The sequence below is a fragment of the Sturnira hondurensis genome, unplaced genomic scaffold (genome assembly GCF_014824575.4).
Source record: "Sturnira hondurensis isolate 20B ecotype Veracruz unplaced genomic scaffold, ASM1482457v3 Scaffold0009733, whole genome shotgun sequence".
NCBI lineage: Eukaryota > Metazoa > Chordata > Mammalia > Chiroptera > Phyllostomidae > Sturnira > Sturnira hondurensis.
The window spans coordinates 5,919,133-5,938,654 of NW_028082364.1; the positions used below are offsets into that span (position 1 = coordinate 5,919,133).

General features: G+C 56.3%; 1 long non-coding RNA gene across 1 annotated transcript in view; it reads left to right on the plus strand.

Annotated features, from left to right (window-relative positions):
* Positions 1 to 13,490, plus strand: part of LOC118995028 (uncharacterized) — a 33,738-nt gene extending 20,248 nt beyond the window's left edge. Inside the window, exons 3-4 of the long non-coding RNA XR_005068186.1 lie at positions 12,392 to 12,551; positions 13,406 to 13,490. This is a non-coding gene — a long non-coding RNA (uncharacterized LOC118995028). The remainder of the gene's footprint in view (positions 1 to 12,391; positions 12,552 to 13,405) is intronic.
* The last annotated feature ends 6,032 nt before the right edge of the window (positions 13,491 to 19,522 follow it).

A 19,522-nucleotide genomic window follows, 5' to 3' on the forward strand; every position in this document is an offset into this window, starting at 1 on the left:
TCCCTTCCCTCCCAGTCCGCCCTTAGTTTAAATCCTGACCCGGAGCTTCCTCCATGACCTTGTACTCGGCGCTGTTCTTCCTGAGAAGTCCGCAGCCCTTCTCCCCGGCGGCAGCCCGGCTGCCCACCAGGAAAGACTCGCTGTGATTACGCAAAGTGTCTGAGGCCTGATTATCTGCTTCCCGCGTCCCCCACCCCCAACCTGGGGCCGTGGGGGATTTTGGGGGGGCCTTGCTCTGCACCCCATTTCAATACTAGGTGTGAGAAGAGCACCCATCAGGTTTGGAAACGGGATAGAGAAGGTGGTTGTGTGCCACGGGGAAGACGGTGAACGCCACGGAGCCGCACGCTTTGGTAAAGCACAGGCCTGTGGATTTCATCCCAAACAGCAGAGACAAAACGAGGTGCCAATTCCTGGTTCACAAACGCCGTCACACCTCATTACAGCCCTGTCACGGGGCTGGGCGCAGAGCGCGGACCCGGCACCTGTAATTCAGTCCGTGCTAATGGCAGCGAGCGCGGGCTTCTGGCTGCGGCAGACCGGCTGTGTGTGATTAGCCAATGTCATGGTCAAGAGCACACGCTGTAGAGCAGGCCGACAGGGGTCTGGGGCCCGGCGCTGCCCCTTCGGAGTCGTGTGACCTTGGCGAGATTTTTAATTAAAACAATTGTTCATTCATTATTAGCGGCCCATGAGGAAAACGCAGGACTATTATCCAATATTCTGTGTTTAACTTTTAATGTCTTAGGAAATTTCACTGCAGGAAATGTCAAGTTCAGCCAAGAAACGTCCAAGAAGGAAGAGGGTAATCAAAGTCAGAACGTCCCCGAACGTTTCCAAATGTTAAGAAAATGAATCGCCGACTAAAAACACATCTGGGAGTCACGGGGCTGGAGTCTTTCCTGCTGCAGCCTCTCCATGGGCGCGTGGGGACCGAGTGACTCGGCCGTCCTGTGCCGGAGCTAAGGGTGAAGGAGTGCCTGGCGCCCACCCAGCAGGGGCGAACGTGGCTGTTGGGGTCCTTATTAATCTCTTCATGAACTCGCCCGTGGGTTCTGTGAACACAGGACTTGCTCCCGCACGTAGGCCGCTTGCTGGGCAGGGTGCTGGCACTCGGGGGCGGTTTAGTGAGCCATCGGGTGGGTGGCGCTCACACTCAGCATCCACACGGTCTCCGCTGCGGCCTTTCTGACCTTCGTGGCTCTGAGAGCGCGTGTGCGCTGAATCAGTGGCCGCGCCGCAGATGCCCGCTTGGGCTCTTTGGGGGCAGGAGACTTGGACGGGCGCCACTGTCGGGGCCGGAGGGGAGTAGTTCCTGCCTGAAAGCTGAGCCCAGGGCTGGGGGGCACCCCAGGGAACCGGGGCCTGAGGGGACCTGGTGAGCTCTGGCCTGAGCAGCTCAAGGAGCTGAGGAGTTGGCCTCCCCCTTACGTCGCAGGGCTGGTGGCAGTTAGGACTTGGACACGTCTTTGAAGGGGATTCAACGACCCTCACGTTGTGTAGAACAGGAAAAGCACTTGAAACGATTGCTCCAAGGAGACCCTCCCTCAGCCTTGGGTGCCCACCCAGATGTCCTGTGCACCAGCCAGCTCTGCCAGGTGGGGTCCCCTCTGGCCGGTGAAAGGTGGCCAAGTGCTCCGGCTGGCCCACCTTACCTGGAGCACAGCGTGACTGCGGGGGGCGGGCAGGGGCCCCCCAGTCCAGTCCCCACTGGCTGGTGAGGGTGCTGCTCAGAATCGGCAAAGCCGGTGACGGGCCAGCGCGCGAGGCCCGGGCTCCTGTGTTTCCTCCACAGCCTTCCCGGGTCACCAGGTCCCGTGCAGGGTCTCTGACGCCACTTCCTGGTAGGTCTCAGTAGGACACAGTGACAGACAGGGCCCCTGGGCGGCCCTCGGCACCCTGCTGTCTCCTGAGCTGCAGGAGGTCCGTGAGAACCTGGGGATCCCTCCAGGTCGTTCCGGGCTGGGCGGGATTGTGTGCGTGCTCCTGCCCCCGTGGGCCATGGGCGGGCAAGCACGCGGGGCTCCGCCTTGCTCACGGGCGCTCAGGGCTGCTGTGCTGACCACGCAGACGTCCTGCTGAGAACCCCTCTCCCTGGGGGAGGCATCCCATGGGCATTCGAGCGGCTCCTGGTGGTCCCCCCCCAATGTCGGCAACCCCCAGGGAGCAGCTGTCCAGGCCGCCCCCGCACACTGGGTGTCCCTCACTTCAGCTGCCCTTCCTGGAGCCGACCAGCTCCCACCCGCCCGGCCGACAGCGGCCAGCTCCCGAGGCCACTGCTGCCATCCCGCGTCCCCTCGGATGCCTCGGGACCCCCGTCCACGCAGCTGCCTCCTTGGGCCCGCCTCTCCCCATTCCGACTTCCTGGTGCCTCGGCGTTCGGAAGGAGTTTTTGGAATATTGGAAAACACAAAAAGGCACCCAACCCCCACCGCTTATTACTCAGAATCCAGTATTTAAACCATCAATATGTTGTCGTTTTTATTCAGTTCAGTATTTTTTAATGTTTAAGGGAGCTAGAATAATACAATAAGGACAAAATACCCTTTGGATCCCCCCTCCATTTCAATCTCTTTTCTGTTCTCCCAGAAGCAACATTATTGTACGTCTGGTGCATATCTGTCTGCTCTCTTTAAAATGATCCCATTATGTCAATGAATATGGATCGCTGTACCACACTGCAGGGCGTCCTTTCATGCATTTTGAACTTTTACGGAAGTTCTGTGCTATGCATAACAGCCTGAAGCTGGGTTCTCAGTCTGACACCGTGTTTTCCAGGATCCAGGCATCTTGACCCTCATAGCATCTTATTTATTTTAAATGCTGTGAAGTGTTCATCTCTTCAACGACGGCACCATGATTTATTTATGAAGTTTCTTACTGATGGGCTTTTAGGAAGTGCCATTTCCCCGCCTTACCACCCACGCTGCCGCAATTACAGATCCCCTGGTGGACAGCTGGGGACATTTGGGGGTGGTAGAGAGTGTGTCGGACCCGTTACGCCATATTGGTCTCTGCAGTGGCTGTGCCGATTCATACCCCTTCCACGGGTTAATGTGTCTGCACATTAAACACAAGGCCTGGTCAGACCTTTGGATTCGCTGCTTGGAGGTGTGGCGCGGCACCCGAGGGCCGGCTGGCCGAGTGCTGGAGCTGGCTCGGGCTGCCCGGCTCTCCCCGACCCCCCGACGGGCATCTCCTCCCAGCTCCGGGCCCAGTGACGACGGTACAGCGCTCGGAAGTGAGTTTGACGTGTCCCTGTTTCTGTTCTCTGTGAGAGTCTGTGTAAAATCTGCGTTATTCAGCTATAAATATTTCATAGGACTTCCCAGGGAGGGCAGTCTGGGCCTGGAGTTCGCTTTGCAGAAGCTTCTAAATGATAGCTCCGATTTGTTTCATGGTTACAGAACAATGCGGGTTTGCAGATTTGCCTGGCGTCCTTTGTGGTTGAGTCGGGCTTTCGTAGCCATGTGTAAACTTGGTCTAAAACTTCAGATTTATCAGGGTAAATGTGCTCGTACTGGTTTCTTGCTTTCATTCTAACGTCCAAGTATCCGTAGGCCGTTTCAGCCCAGATATTTCTTCCTTTCTTCTCTTTTTCTTGTCAGGGAGGCCTTCATTTTCTTAGTCTTCTCAAAGACACGGTTTTTGATCCTGCCAACTCTCTATGTGTTTTTCTATTTTTAATTTCTGCTCTTTAATGTTTCCTCGCTGCTTTCTCTCGTTTGATTTGCGGCTTTTCCTTTAAGCTTCTCAGAGGGACGCTGAGCTCGGCCTTACTCTGTTCTTGCTCTAACTCCAACGGCTTGTAAACCGAAGTTCTGCCAAATGAAGTTGCGAATTGGAGAGCCGTCCGCCTTCCCGTGCGTCTTCTTCAACAACGGAGTAATTACTTGTTCTTGCGGAGGTTCACCAGAAGTCATTTCCTTGTCGTTTCTTTATTTCCAAACTTTCCGCATCGTTTTGTTTCAGGTAATTAGTTTTAAGTGCGTGTGGTTGAGGACTGTGCTGCAAAGTCTGCAAGTTTTTTCCTCTTCCTGGGACCGTTTAACCAGTTCTTATTTATGGGATTATCAGCGTGTTTTACTGTATCTCCTCCTCTTGTTTTCTGTTTTATTTCCTCTTTTTGGAGGATTGCTCATTTCATTGTCTTATTATTTTTTCCTCCAGTAGTTTCCGATTAAGAAGTTGTACATCTATTTGTATTTTTCTGGTAATTACCCTGAAATTTTTTCAACGTCTAGAGCTGATCATTACTTTTATTTTCTCCTGAGTAAGATAAGGGCCTTTATGTAACTTTATTGCCTTCATTTCCCACAAGGCTTCCTTCCCTCTCTTCACTCCCACACACACCCTGCGTGGAAATCATGGGATTGTTTCAGTTTGAAGTTTCCGGGGGCACATTTTTAAATACTCTGTGTCTGGGATTATTTAGACACACAGTGTGTCTCCCCTCCACTCTCTCGGTTTTCTCTGTGTGAAACTTGTGTGATCATTTTATCTTGTTTTGTTTTTTTCCCCCTCATGATGGTCCCGTGCATTTTATGTTGTCTACTTAGCTTCATTGTTTTTGTTCGTTTGGGTCGAATCTTCAACACATTTGTTCAAAAGAGATGGACAGAAGGTCAAGTCTCTGTGTCCTGTCACGGCCGAATGCGTCTTTGTGTTGAGCTCACCCTTGAATATTAGTTTCTGACTGGGTGCAGAGCTCTGTGTTGAGATTCGTCCCCGCCATCGTTGCAGCCGATAAGAAGGGGCAGCCCAGCCTGACTTCTGTTGCTCTGTGGGCAGCTGCCTTCTCCCCACCCCCCACTTTGTCATCTCTCACTGTGTCCCCTCGTCTTTGCTCTGCCGTTTCCCCAGGAGCTGCTGTCTAGCTTTTCGTTCACTGTGACCACCTCGCCGTGACCCCATTCAGCCCAATACCTGTGTCTCCATCTCACTCTGAATACTTTTATTATTAGATTGTTCTCTCGGCTTTATTTTCTCGATTCTCTGCATATGAAACTCACACCAGATGGCTTCGGGAGCGGTTTGATTATTCAGGAGATAACTCATTTTTAGCTGCATCTCTCTACCTAATTTATCCATCTGTTGAGTTCTCCATTTTCACGATCATAGTTCACGTTTCTAAGACCGTCACTCGGCGTCCCTCTCTGCCGAGGTCTCGCTGGGCATCGCTGGCAACAAAATGCTTCATGGAAAAACAGGAGTCCTGTCCGTGCTACCCGGCATCTCAAAGAGCTTGGAAATCATGCCACCCCAGCCCGAACCTCAATAGAGAAAGTCGCACAGCCAGAGGGATACTTTTTAGAAAAAAATAACTCCTGTGAAAGGTACGGTTACCAACCCCAAGATTCACTTTAGGCTGAAGCAACACGGGTCTTAATCTAGTCCCCAGACGGGGCGAGTGTGCCACAGGGGCGCCGTCCGAAATGCTGGCCTCACACGGCCGCTCTGATCGGCCAGCGCACGCGCCTGCCAGTGGCTCCTCGTTCTGAAACTGGGACGCTCATCTTTGTTCGGAAGGAAATAAATGGCCCAGAAGTCAATTCAGCTGCTTTTAATTCAAAAACTGGATTTAAATTTAGCTGAGAACTAAAGATGTTAATTGCAGTGTTAGTGATACCGCACAAGCTAGAGACAACCCGCGTGGCCTGAGAGGAGGGAGAAGAAAACGGACCTCAGGGCGTCCAGGCAGAGAATGCGGGGCCGGGCGGGGTGGCGGGGCAGATGGGAAACACCGGCCCGCGGGGCCACAGAGGACAGGCACGGCCTTGCCCGTGGTGAGCCTCGGTCACAGCGGTGCCCATGGCTGATGTCCTCAGGGTAGGAGAACGAAAACATAAACGAAACGTTGCTTGTGGTGATGAACTGGGGTACTTTTTTATGGGGGGGTTTTGGTTTGCTTTCCAAAGCCAGATTTGCGTAATGGGAGATCACTTTCGAAGAATTAGATGACATCAGAAAACGCCCAGCGGTCAGAGCCGGGGGCTCGGCCGAGGCTCTGCTCTGGGCGGGTCTCCACGCCGTGGCGGCTCCCGCTCGGGTCTCGGACTTTCACGGCCTTTTCTCCCTCCATGAATCGAGTCCAGGGCACTTGTGATACCTCAGAAAACCTTCCGAATGTTCCGTCTCAGATACGACGGATTTAAAATGGTAATTGCTGCCAACTCATGGGGTGTGGCTCAGAGGAAAGTGACGTTTTGGCATCGTTTTATCGTATCTCATTTGTTTTTTTGTCAACTAACCAGCCATTAGAAAAGCATGCTTATTCACACCTTTATAGTCTCCTAATATTATTTCTCCCATAACTCTTTGTTTTTATTTTAACATAATGTACCAGGGTGACACTGGCTAATAGGACCATGTAGGTTCCGAGAGCACATGTCTAGGACACATGATCTGTGTGTTGCGCTGGGCACCCCCCACCCAAAGTCACGTCTCCCATCACCCTGCCTTTGGCCCCCTCCGCTGCGCCCGCCCCTCTGGTCACCACCACACTGTCGTCTGTGTCAGGTTTTTCTTAGCTTTTCTCACTCGTTCCCGTGTTTCATGCAGTGGCGTATCCCACGGGGGAGTGAGATCACGGGGCTCTCCCTGTTGCCGTCCGATTTTGTTGCTCAGCACAGTTTGTCTGACCCAGGGGGTTCGGAAGCCCAGCCGTGCGGCTGGGCACGGGATACTGCGTGTCGTGTCTGACCGGACTGTGTGTGGACATTTATTTCGGTCGTTAACTGTTTCCGGCCCCCTAGAGTTACACACGCTCGATGTTCCTCGCGCGTCGATTCCGGACCGAGAGCCTTACTCCGCTCTGCGTGGCGAGGGCGGGAGGGGTCACCAAGCATTGATTCTGCGATGCTGGGCTGAGGACTGAGGTCCTAACTCGTGGACTCTGTTTCCAGCCGAGGCTCCGGCTTATGGGCCCGTGGAGCCTGTTTTATTTCACTTGACATGTGTTTCATGGTGGACCCCCTCTGCACTGGCCAGCCTGGGCCTGTGTGTCATCAAATGTCACTGGTGAGGCAGGGCCCACGGCTGACTGCGTGGTGGGGCATCGAGGGGGCTCTCCAGTGGCTGTCCCCCTGGTGAGATGGGGCTGCAGGCAGTTGGAAGCTATGCGGGTGGTACAGGTGTGCACCTTGGGTTGTGTTTCCATCGGGCCCTGTTGGAGCAGCAAGCCCAGAACCCGATCCGTGCACAGATGTGAACTAACTTTTGGTGAAGATACTAAGGCAGATCTGCAGGAAAAATGTGTCTTCCTCTCCTCAGCTCCCAGCAAAGCGCGAGTTCCTGGCTCTTTGGGGTTCTCTGTTCATGACAGCCCCGGAAGGTCTGGCCCTGGCCACGCTGATGGCTGGCCATGCCCACCGTGGTCCCCCAGCCTTGGTGTTGGCACGCAGGGCTGAGGGCAGCCCAGACGCTCCACTCCACGGGGCACGCGGGCTCAGACAAGGACACCCCTCTTTGGAGCTGTGACCTGCAGGAACACGTCAAGGTTGCTCATTAAATTGGGTCACGTGTGTAGACGGCCATGACCGAAGAGGGACGGCGATCAGGGCTGAGCTCACCGGGACCCACGGGAGGGATGTGGCTGACAAGGCCTGAGACCTGCCTTCCGTTTTCACAAACACAGTGGCTCCGCGCCTCCAGGGCAGCCCGTCCTGGGCACGAGGGGAGACATGGGTACGAGACACAGGGCTCTGGGCAGGCGGCCCGGAGGATTTAAAGTGTGCGCAGGCGCCGAGGGCCCATTTTCCCCCAGCCTTTTCGTGGAGGGTTCCAGCACCTCTCCCTGACATGCAGAGCGGCCGGCCCGTGGTTTCTGAGGCTGCTGCTGTTTCGGAAGCTCTAGTCGCCTCCGGCGTCAGGGCGGAGCTCTCCACACACACACTCAGCTCACGGTGCTGGGCGCTGTCCAGGGTGCTGGACACCCAGCTCGGGCACCTTCCCCTGGAGCTTCCGGGAGGGGCGCCCAAGACCGAGCAAACAGGCACAGTGACAGGGCGCTGGGTGGTGACGGCACGTGCAGGGGAGGGGACGGGATTCGACCTTAGGACAACAAGGAAAGCCTCTTGGAGGCCAGGATGTTTGAGCAAAGGCCATAAGGAAGCGATTAACATGGTGGGGGGGTGCGTCCCGACTCAGTGAATTTACAAAGAACTGCATATAGCAGCGCACCTGGCACAGGGGACAGTGCACCTGCCCAGGAGACAGCACACCTGGCTCCTGTGGTCCATGCCCTGGGCTGCAGCCACCGGCAGCTGGTGGAAGACTATGCACTCGGTCTGACTCCAACCCCGTCCGGGTCAGTGACCAGCCAGGCTGGTCTAGCCCCCTGTGCGCACACCTGTGGGCTCATTCGGCTCCATCCACAGTAGTGGTGGTCCACCCTCGATGGGCACAGCCCCAGGACCCCCATCCAGGGAGGAGGCCCTGCACTTGCCCAGGGCATTTCTTCGAGGGTGCACACCCCTTCATCTGCATGCGAATAGACTTGGCTTCCCAGTGGCATAGACGCTGGTGGGCCAGCACTTCCTGGGGGCTGTGACCCCTCTCTGCATCTGGACCGGTTCTCCCCAGCCCAGAGCAGCCTCCGACCTCTCCCCGTGGCTCTGTGCGTCAGGCATCGTCCACGGCGAGACCGAGCGTTGACTTTGGACCCGACACCGCCGGTATCTGTTCACGTTCTTTACATTCCGAGGGACAGAAAAACCACCCAAAATGACTTGGACAGAAAGCGGGCCATGGGCTCACGGGGTTGCCGAGTCTGGGAACAGCCCTGGCTCCAGGCCTGCCCAGCGTGTCACTGGGGCCTCATGTTTTCTCGCGTTCCCAGGTCCACACACCCTGCTGGAAGGGAAGTGTGGCGGTGGACTGGCTGGTCCAAATGCCCCCTTTCCCCCCGTGACACGCCCTGCTCTGGTCTCCTCTGATGCCGAGCATCTGCTTTGGCCAGTGGGTTGTTGGCAGACACAGGGAGGAATTGGAAGTGTATGACTGGGCATGTACCTTTGACCTTCACCCTCTGCCCCGACAGGAGAAGAGCTTCCCCCAAACAGTTCTGCCCCCTCACCCCAGGCCCCTCATGGATGCTCAGGTGCCGACTGGAGCCCCACTGCGAGCGGTAGAGGGGGAGAGGCTGCCAGGTGAGCCCCACCCAGACCGACAGACGTTTGGTGGATGTTCGTTACGCGGCAGTCGCTGACTGATACAGCAGGCGAAGACACAGGTGAGGGGTCGGGGTTGCGAGATGCCATGTCATCAGCTTCTTAAATGAAACCTGCCAGGACGGGCCCTGGCCCACTTCAGAAACTGCAGGTCGGGCGTGGGTGTTTTTCAAACACCAGATTCCTGTCTGCTCCCTCGTTATGATTTGTGGGATAATGATGTCATTGGGCAGCTTTTAAATCTCTCCCGTCAGCCAAACGCTGGGATCGTAACCCGCACTTTGGCAGGATTTCAAAACTGAAGGGGAATAGTCAGGCTGGCTCGTTTATAATACAAGGAGACGACATGAAGGTTTTCGTCGGCAGTTAGGAAAGTTCTAGTGCAATTTTGTTCTTCACTATTTCCACTAATTATCTCCTCGGTCCTTGACATCTAGACACCTACTCCGTCGACAGCCGCCGTAGCGAGGCTCTTGGTACCTGCTGGGCTGTAGGCGGAGCTGTGGGGAGGGAAAGAGGGACGGGAGGGAGGATGCTCCGCTCTTCGGGGACTCACCATCTAGAGTTCACCCGAGCGGCCAAATACATCGATCATTCACTTAATTGCAGAAAGGACCTCATCAATGGACTCTCTAGTAACATTATTTTTATAAGTTATTATAATAACTATTTCAGATAATTTGCCAAATAGAAAACACACAGCAAAAATGGATTGCCCGTGATCCTATCATTTAAATAACGATAGTTAACAGTTTTTAAAAAAGATTTTATGTATTTTTAGAGAGAGGGGAATGGAGAGAGAGATAGGAGAGAAGCATAACTGCGTGGTTGCCCCTGCGCCCCCTGCTGGAGACCAGGCGGGCAACCCAGGCATGTGCCCTGACTGGGAATCGAACCGGCGACCCTCTGCTTTGCGGTCCCCCACTCAGTCCGCTGAACCGCACCAGCCAGGGCTGATTGTTACCATTTTGATGAATGACTTTTCAGACATTTTTTCTGAGGCACACATGGTTCTGTGCACACAGTTGTTTTTTTTAAAGAAAAATAAGTATTGTATTATTGCATTTTCACTTAATATTGCATGGCCAGTGTTCCACGTCAGTAATTATGGATTCGCAATGTAAGTTTAGTGGCGGCAAAGGATTCCTTTAGGTGACTATGCGTGATTTGTTCCACTAACTTTCTATCAGGAGTCGGTCGGTTATTTCCTATTTCTCTGTTTTGAAGAGTCATTCAGTTAACATTCTTGTCTTTCCTGTGTGCCACGGACCCCTCATCACCCAAAGCCAAGCTCCTATGAGCAGAAAGAATCTTGGGGTCAAATCCTAGAGAGCATTGGATAAACTTGGGTAAACTGACTTCCAAAGGGTCAAGTTTAAATATCTTCCCTGCCCAGAACTTTCAGTATTTTGATTAGATGGCCTGTCTCCATGGAAAAATGTATCTGAGCCTCTCTCAAGGTCAAAGGCTACTCTTTTCAAGGTTATAAGTTGACTCTAAAAACTTGGAGTCTGTGTGACCCCATTGGGGAGGGAACGGGGGTGTTCGGAAGTCCCTTCTCTCTCGGGAAGTTCCAGCCCACAGGTGGTGGTGGGGGCACCTATACGCACGTGGAAGAAAACAGAAACGAAGAAAGTGGATTGAGCACCGGCCTGTGGACCGAAAGGTCGCTGGTTCAATTCCTGGTCGGGCACATGCCTGGGATGTGGGCTGGGTTCTCCAGTTGGGGGCGTGCGAGGCAACTGATCGATATTACTCCCTCCCTTCCCTTCTCTCTAAAAATCAATAAGTAAAATCATAAAAAACTTAACCTGACACATTTTGTACAGCCCCTGTTCTCTGGTACCCACTGCCTGAAGTTCAAAGCTAATCTAGAAAGACAAGTGGAAAAAAAACAACACTCCCTTGTTGGGAATTTAAAAACACACAGCTAAAGAATGCATGGGTCAGAGGGGAATCTTAATGGGAGTTTAAAAAGAGCCAGAAGTTGTTTCTTCAGGAAAAAACCCAAACAAAGCAATGACAGGCTGACTTCTGGTGAGACCGATGGAGAAGAGAGAGACGGCCCAGAGAAACGACGCGGCAAATGTAGAAAGGGCTATAGTTACGGGCGGAGTCAGGGATGAAAAGAGGAGCAACAATGACCAACAAATACAGTTGCTCTCGGCCAGACGTGCCCGGGGCGATGAAGTCGCCGTGACCCCTGAGCCGGCCCGTGCTCCCAGGGGAGTGCAGTGCACGGTGCCGCCTCTGGTCACTGCACTGTCATCAACCGATCGATACGTAACCTCATTTTCCTGTCTTTCTGTTCAGAGACTCCTCCCTCAGGGCGCGTTTTGGACCCATTGACACTGAGTGCACAGCCAGCAGCACCCCGCCCCCTCGGCCGGTGCGATGCCCCTGGCAGCCCTCCTGGGCTTCTGAGCGCCAGACGCCCTCCAGCACCGCGCTTGCAGGACGCGGCGAACCGCAGGAAGCACAAATTCGAGGCAACAGGGCACGAAAGAGGCCGCGACAAAGACGAGGTGTCCAATGGGAGGAGTTGAGGAGTGCAGGGCCCGCCCTCTGCCTCCCTGGGTGCGGCGCCCTAGGGAGCCCACGTTCTTGTTGCCCTGCCCAGGTCCGCGACCCACCACGGGGGAGCCCCCCGAGTGTGGATCCGGGGTTCAGGTATGTCTGAGGGTGCGGGCGGAGTCAGAAACACGGACTTGGGCGCAAGAGGGCAAACTGCTTGGGCCAGCAAGGTTTTCCGAAGACAGTCGTCTCGGGGTGATGACGAGAGAGAGAGAGAGAGAGAGAGAGAGAGAGAGAGAGAGAGAGAGAGAGAGAGAGAGAGAGGGNCCCCGCGGCCCCCCCCCCCCCCCCCCCCAGAGGGTGCCCAGGGTGAACTGGCGCCTGTAAAACCCCCAAAGGCCCTGGCTTGGTACAGGGCTTGCTCAGCGCCACTCACTCTGTGGGTTTGGTCAAACGTGTGAATGACACGCGTCTCTCCCTGGAGTACAGTGCACAGCATTTCCGCTGCTTCTGGTCCCACCATCCATCCCTTCCCCGCCCAGGACCTGATGACCTTTTCCCTGTCCCCCCAGTTTTGTCTTTTCCAGGATGTCACAGAGTTGGAACCACGCGGTAGGTGCTATTTTGGGGTTGGCTTCTTTCACGTAACACTGCCCATCTGAGTTTTCTCCGTGCCTTTTCGTGACTTGCAGCTCCTTTCTTTTCAGTGCCGAATGTCACCGCTCCTCCCGTTCGCTGGGCCCCCTGTGTTCCTCCGTCTCCTGCTGAGGGACGTCTGGGCGGCTTCCACGTCATGGCGGTCGGGAACACAGCCACGTGTCACCACCCAAGTGCAGCTTCTCGTGGACAGGGTCTCCGCTTCTCCAGGTAAATCCCGACCATCCTGATGGCTGGGCACGTGGTAACAGGCAGCTGAATTTGGGAAGAAACCGCCTTCCGAGGCCGGGGCTGCCGCCACCTGCACTTGCGCCCTGGAGACTGCGCTCGCCCCTGCTCCACGCCCTTGCCGGCGCGGGGCATTGTCACAGCTCTGGAATTCGGATGCCCAGCAGCTGCTCTTGTCCCTTCAGTCCCCGAGCGCAGACGCTGCGCAGCACCGTTTCCGGCCCATGTGCCACCTGTCTACCCACCTTCTTCCGTGAGGCGTCTGTTAAATCTCTGGCCAGGCCCACTTTCATCAAGACAAAGTAAAGCCCAGAGCGGTGCCGGCCTGAGGGCTCTCCTCTAGTTCCCGGAAACGTCTAGACTGTAAGCCCAGTGAGGGCAGACGCCTGCGTTTTAGTCCCTGTTGAGTTGCTAGCACTGAGGACAGTGCCCCGCCCCGCCCCCCCCAGCCCACGGCAGAGCCCCCCTGTGTTTGCGGGATGAATCCCGATCACTGAAGATGTTGGCATGGGTTTGTCCCGGGGTCAGCAAATGGGGCCGGGGGGNCCCAGCCCACGGCAGAGCCCCCCTGTGTTTGCGGGATGAATCCCGATCACTGAAGAAGACGTTGGTATGGGTTTGTCCCGGGGTCAGCAAATGGGGCCGGAGGGGGGGGGGGCTGGGGGCAGTGCCGCCCTCCGTCTGTCAGTGTAGGCAAAGTTTTATTGGGGCGCAGGCACATCCCCTGTTTACAAACCAGGGCTGCTTTTGTGCGACGGGGCAGAGCGCGTGGTTGCGAGTGAGGCCGCCGTCTGGCCTGAAAAGCTGGCAGCTGTGTACCCTCTGGCCCCTCACAGTGGAAGGCCGAGGGGTCTGTCCGACGGCCGGGGGGCTTCCCAGGAGGACGGCGCCTTGGAGGAGGAGGGGGTGTCCCTTCCGACTCTCCGGCACGTCCTGTCACTTGGTCTTTACCCTGTCAGACGTGGCGCTGAGGCCTCAGGGTTCATGGGTGGCTGGGGGCCGGCCTGTCCTCTCCCGTGTTCTGTCCTGGAAGAGGGAGGCGGGTGGCGGCTTGGGTCTGGGATTGTGACTCGGAAGAAGCTCTGCAAACTGAAAGTCCTTCGGCTGCAGAACCTGCCCCGAGGTGCGGCTATTTATAATCATTATTTTCCCCACTTCTGAATATTCATGTGTTTCCTGTACAAATATTAATGGTTTTGATTGCAGGAGGGGCCCTGGCCCCTTTGGGATTGGGGCGGGGTTTGAGCGAAGGTCCTGCACAGTCTGCTGAGAGCGTGGCGTTCTGAATTCCAAAGCACATCTGGCCCAGGTGGGGGGGGGTGGCTGTCGAGGAGGCCCCCGGCCCCTCCTGGTGATGGGATGTGATACGGTCACGATTCAGTTGGAAACAGTGCTGAACTTAGAGTCGGGGAAGGGGGAAGGTCCTGGGAAGGTGAGGGGCCCTGAGCACAGCCGGATGCTCGGGGATGTTCGGGAAGACGCGTGGGCCCCACGGCAGGGCTCCGCTGGGAGCGAATTCCCAGTTCCCCCTGGGTCGGACTCTCCCGAGGCCCCTTCTGCTGGACGCTGGACTCTTGGGCCCCCCCCGCCCCCCCGGAAAACTGTGACGTCGATGAGACGTTGGCGTTCTGTCCGCCCCTTCCCACCACCTTCCCCGTGTCCCTCGACGGCTGTAACCTCAAGGTGAGAAAGACCCCTCGCCCCGCTCAGGTCTGGCTCTGGTGAGGACACTTGGCCACTAGAATGGCAGAGAGCCCCACCCCCCTCCCCGCTCCACGAAGCCAGGGACCCGGTCAGATGCCCAGAAGGGCTACGATGCTGGGCGAGGGGAGCGAGCGGCAGGTGCGGAGCGTGCTGGAGGCATGGACGGACTGGGAACGAGAGGGGCCAGGTGACCAGGGAGAGCACGGGGACTCCTGAGTGGCCCGTCATTCGCTTTTAGTTGCTTTCTTCGCGGGGATGCCAGTCTTTCCTCCCCAACACCCGGCCTTTTTTCCCTTGGAATTACATTATGCCTACAGGGGCTGGGCATTTTTTACCGACTGATTGAATGGCTTCATTGATTGGAAAGCACTTTCTGCCAACTGCCTTTAATTGCTTTTTTCTCCTTTAAATCAAAGGTGCTGATGCTCAGCCTGGGTCTGCTCCAAACGAAGGGACTCTGCATCATTGTTGCCTCCCCACTCGCCTCTAATTTCTCCAGAATAAATGGACTGTTCACATCCCTGCCCGAGAGTAACGACCCTCCCACCGGGTGGGTGGCATGGGGGACCGGCTTCCTGGGCAGCGGCGAGTTTTCATGGGGTGGGGGGCGAGCCCCTCGAGTTGGAATAGAAAGGCCCAAACTCGGGCAGAAAAAGCTGGGGACAGCTGGCTGCTGGAATGACTTCGGAAGAAGGGTGGCCATTGAGAGTCCCTGTCCCTTCTCTGGTTCCATGTAGTAAAATGCTGAGGGACGCCTGCTGGGCGTGGGGCGTGGCAGCGGCAGCCCTCCAGGCATGGACCCCACCTCCACCCCGTACCAGGTCTGTCCCAGGTGGACGGCACTGGTCAGAGGCACAGGCCAGGGGCTCGGCTCAAGCCAGGACCCAGGGGTGGCCATGACGAGGACACGTTGCACGGCCACCGTCAGGTCTCCAGACCTGGGCTGGTTCTCCCAGCTTCCGTGGGAAGATGCCGCGTGGGACCCGCCCCGTTGGAAAGCCGGTTCCCGGGGCCCTGGAAGAGCAGAGACCCCGGGTGCTCTCTCGGGATGTGATCTACCGAGAGCAAACTGCCCAGGCGTGAAGGTGAATGAGCTGCAGAGTCGCTGGCAGGCAGCGGCTGCCGGAGCTGACGATCGCCATCTGCTCAATTATCAGGGTGATGATGGCTGGCAGTGACCTTCCGGCCTGTCTCTAGGCTTGTATGAGGGAGTGAAGACGTTCCCAGTCCATTAGCTGGGTTTTTTTTTCTTTCACTTTTGTGTCTCGGTTCCATTTCAACAAGGGGAGTTAATTCAGAACGAATGGACAGAACACAGGGACCATCACCGGCCTGCGTGGCTGCTTAGGAAGTTCGCTGTGAAGTTCAGCGGCCTGAGTGAGGACCTCCGCCCCGGGGGACGCAGGAGGAGAGCCCCCCGTGAGGGTGTGGCGGAGGAGGGGAGGAGGAGGAAGCCGAGCGCCCTCCCCAAAGCCGCTGTCCGAGTCATTTCACATCTCCTCCTCCTGTGGCGCCTCGGGGAGGGCCTGCGTTTTCTCGCATCCTCGGGGTGGGCACTTTCCGAGGACCGACCTGGAGCCCGAGGGCTTTCCTTAACCTCTGTCAGTCAGCGAGCTCCGAGCCTTCCCCAACTTGACTCTCTGGCGCCCACGTGTCCTGGCTGCACCTGCGGCTGCGAGCCCAGCCCCGGAGCTGGATCGGCACCCACTTGCTGGTGACGCATTTCTGTCGTGGAAGCACTGCCGTGGGTGTCCCCAACCCTTCTCCTCAGGGACTCCCCGTCCGGTCATGTGGGGACCTCACATCTACCTTTAGAACCTTTTTCTGAGGTCTCATCTGTTCCTTTGGAACCCCCCCCACCGTGTTTTAATGGAGACACAACTCTTGTGTGCGGTTGTAGATGCTGATGCCCCACGCGCGCGTGATGGCCTGTGTGTGTGTGTGACCGCTGCCCCCCCCAAAACAGGGGGCCGCTTCTGTCAGAGGCTCCCTTGGGCCCCTCCCTCACCCCCAGAGGTAGCTGCTCACCTGAGCCTCGTCCACACAGATGGGTTTGGGGTGTCTTGTGTGTCCCATGGAGGGGACCCCACGCTCTGTACTGTGTTGTCTCTCGCTGCTTTTGATCACAAAATGCCAGTCCGTTTCATCGGCATCCTGTCGTTAGCATTTTCAGAATTGCTTCGTGGTGTTCCACCGTCTGACCGGCCGTCACGCATTGCCCCGACCTGCTCTCGCTGGGCGTCTGCAGAGGTTCCGGTGTGGGGCCGCCATGAGCAAGGCCGCGCGCAGCTCTCCCAGGGAGGGACGGCCAAGTGGGCGCACAGTGGGGGGCGCCCCGGATGAGGCAGCCGGGAGGGACTCCCACCCCCGCCGGCAGGGGGCCACGGTGTGGCGTCTTTCCTTCTTTTTCGAGAATTCCAGCCTCTGAGCGACATGCATTTCGTGATTTTAGCTGGTGCTTCCCTGCCGAGCACATTTTCGTATGTTTATTGAGCCGGCGGGGGGTTTCTTGTGTCTAGTGCCCATGTCTGCCGTGCACGTGTTCACTGGGTCCTTTTTCTCTTCTTCCGCGTGCAGGTGACTCCTCTGTCCCAGACGCGCACCGGGAATCGCCTGCCCACACCTGGGAGTTGTCTTTTCCCGCCGCCGCCTTGCTGTCTGAGGGATGGACGTGTTTGGGGGTGTGCTTTCCCGGCGAACACTCATCGGAGTCTCCTTGAGGAACTGCCACCTGCCCCTGCACCCCCAAAACCGCTGTGTTCTCCTGGGGGCTGTTCGTTGCGCCTGCCACGTCTGTTGAGGTTGAGGGGGACCGTTCGGATGCCACGAGGTGTTCACTGGGCCGATGCTTTCTCCATGGGGGTGTCCATCGGCTCCAGCACCATTTTTGAAAACACCCCCCTTCCCCGAGGAGTCTCAGTGGTGCCACCGTCATTACTGGTGTGACCGCCTGGGCTCCGAGCTGCTGCTGGATTTGGGGTGGCACCAGTGATGGCCTGTCCCCAGCTGATGGCACAGTGGACATGCTGGTCTTGCGTCCTGTAGCCAAGCGTGCCCATCTGGGAAACACTCTCTCCAGTTTGTCCAGGCTGAATGGTTTTCGTTTGTTTGCCTCCGTGTTTCTGTCTTTAGAAACCAGCACGACAGACTCTGTGACTGTCTGCCTGTGACCCTTGGGCACTGCCGTTCCGGCTGGGGCTGGGGTGAAGGGCAGGGGTTGAAGGCTCCCACCTACAGCTTCTGGTTCAGAGGTGGAGTGAGAGAAGACTGTAAGCTGCAAGTGTATCTGGCACTGACGCCTGGTGAACGGGGTTACCAAGGAAACTGAGACAGGCCAACAACAGGACAGTGCCTTCGGTGGGTCCCAAAGGCTGCCTCCCAAGCCTGGGCCCCCGGGTGGGAGGGCCCCCGGGTGGGGAGGGGGCTGGGGGCTTAGGAGGGGCCTGCCCTGCGGAGCAGAGGTTGGTCAGCTCACCCCCCTCTCCCCCCCGGCTGTGTTCTAACAAAGGAGCACACACTGGGGACGTTTCTTCAGAAATGCAGGCCCCTAGAAGCGAGTCCTCCCGTGGCGGTAAGCTCCCCGAGGGCGAGGGCTGTGTGTGGCGAGTCTCTGGAGTTTCTTAGACAATTTGCTGCAGCGAAAAGTGGGGTAAGGAGGAAGCGGTTGTGGGCGGGCGTGGCCAACACCTGGTCAGGAGCTGCGGGTGCCTCTTGGAGACGGGCCACCCCTGGGCTTGTCCCGAGGTGAACTGCTTTCCTGTTTACGCGCTCGAAGGAGAAAGACGGCGAACTGACCAACCCACGGAAGCAGGCCCCGGGCCTTCCGGTTCCAGTGGAAAGATGGAACAGCACCCACTTGTCACACCCTCATCAAGTTATGTACGGAGGGAGCCCTGGTGACCTGCAGGCCTGCAGGACACACTGCAGAACGGGGACATATAAGTCACAGGGCCAACGTCCGGGCACCGGGCTCTGAGAGAATAAAGTGCCGAGCGCTCCGGGCAGCTTGCACGGCTGACCACAAATCGCTATCAGCCAGTCAGGGATGGAGAACGTGGGAGGCAGTGAAAATAAGACGTGGCACTTGGAAGGGGGAGAAGCCATCGGCAGAGTCCTGCACACGCTGCTGGAGGCCCGTCCAGGGGCACACACATCCCTCCCCATTTCTGCTCTGTCGTCCCCGGCTGTTTGGCCTTGGAGAGTCCCCTCACCTCTCCATGCCTCGGCCTCTTCCCTCGGACCCGAGTCCAGAGGCCCCGGGCGCCCCCGCCCGGAAGGAAGAGTGGCGCATCCCGGCCGGCAGCGCCTGGGCCAACCGCTGCTTTTGAAAAATAAATACTCATCCCCAACTCCATGGGCATCAAAGGAAAACCGATTTTGCATCCCTCGTACTAATTATCTGAACGCCCGACAGCAGCGTGGGAACAATGATTGTCCTCAGCGGCTCGCTCACGTCTCGCTCTGTTTTTGAGCCGTGCCCACTCTCAGTCCCACGGAGCTGGCGTGTTTCTGACAAAGGTTTTCCATATTGGTCTATTTCATTTTTCAGAAAATTGCCTGCACTCTTCCTCAGAGTGGTGTTGCCGGTTAATGAATTTGCAATCATTGACACCTTTGATGGATTCTTCGCAGGCCGCCATCACATTTTACATTGCGGAAGCGGGCCTCCCCCCTGGTTGCAGAGGTGCCTGGGAGCCCAGAGCAGTTCTGATAAATGGGGCTCACTATTGATTCTATTATTTTTGTGTTAAAACGTGTAAACACTTCAGCCCAGACTTTTTGCAGATGCTCATTTTGCTTCCATTCAGAACACCTTCTGTTGACAAACATTGTTACGACTCAGAATCGGTGTAGTCTTGGCATGATTCTCTGCCGTGTTTCGCTAATCGGAGATGCCCGGGGGTTTTGAGTGTCAGGCAACAAAACGGAGAATGGGAGCTCCATGGAGGTTTCTTCCCGCACGTCTAGAAATTCCCAAACACAACTGTAGGGTTTTGGAAAGTGAAATCTTGTGTACGGTTTGGGCTCTCATCATTTACCCTGTTTACTTCCCTGCTTGCGTTTCTGGGGGTAAATTTCAGTGCCTTTCCTGATTGCAGACTTTATTTTCAATAATTGCATTTTGCTAACATCTTCGAGTGCTGTAGATCTTCTGCTACTTTGTGATTACTTTAATTAAAATTTCCGAGTGATTCTGAAATAACCACACCATTTTCTTCAGTTGTGTGTGTGTGTGTGTGTGTGTGTGT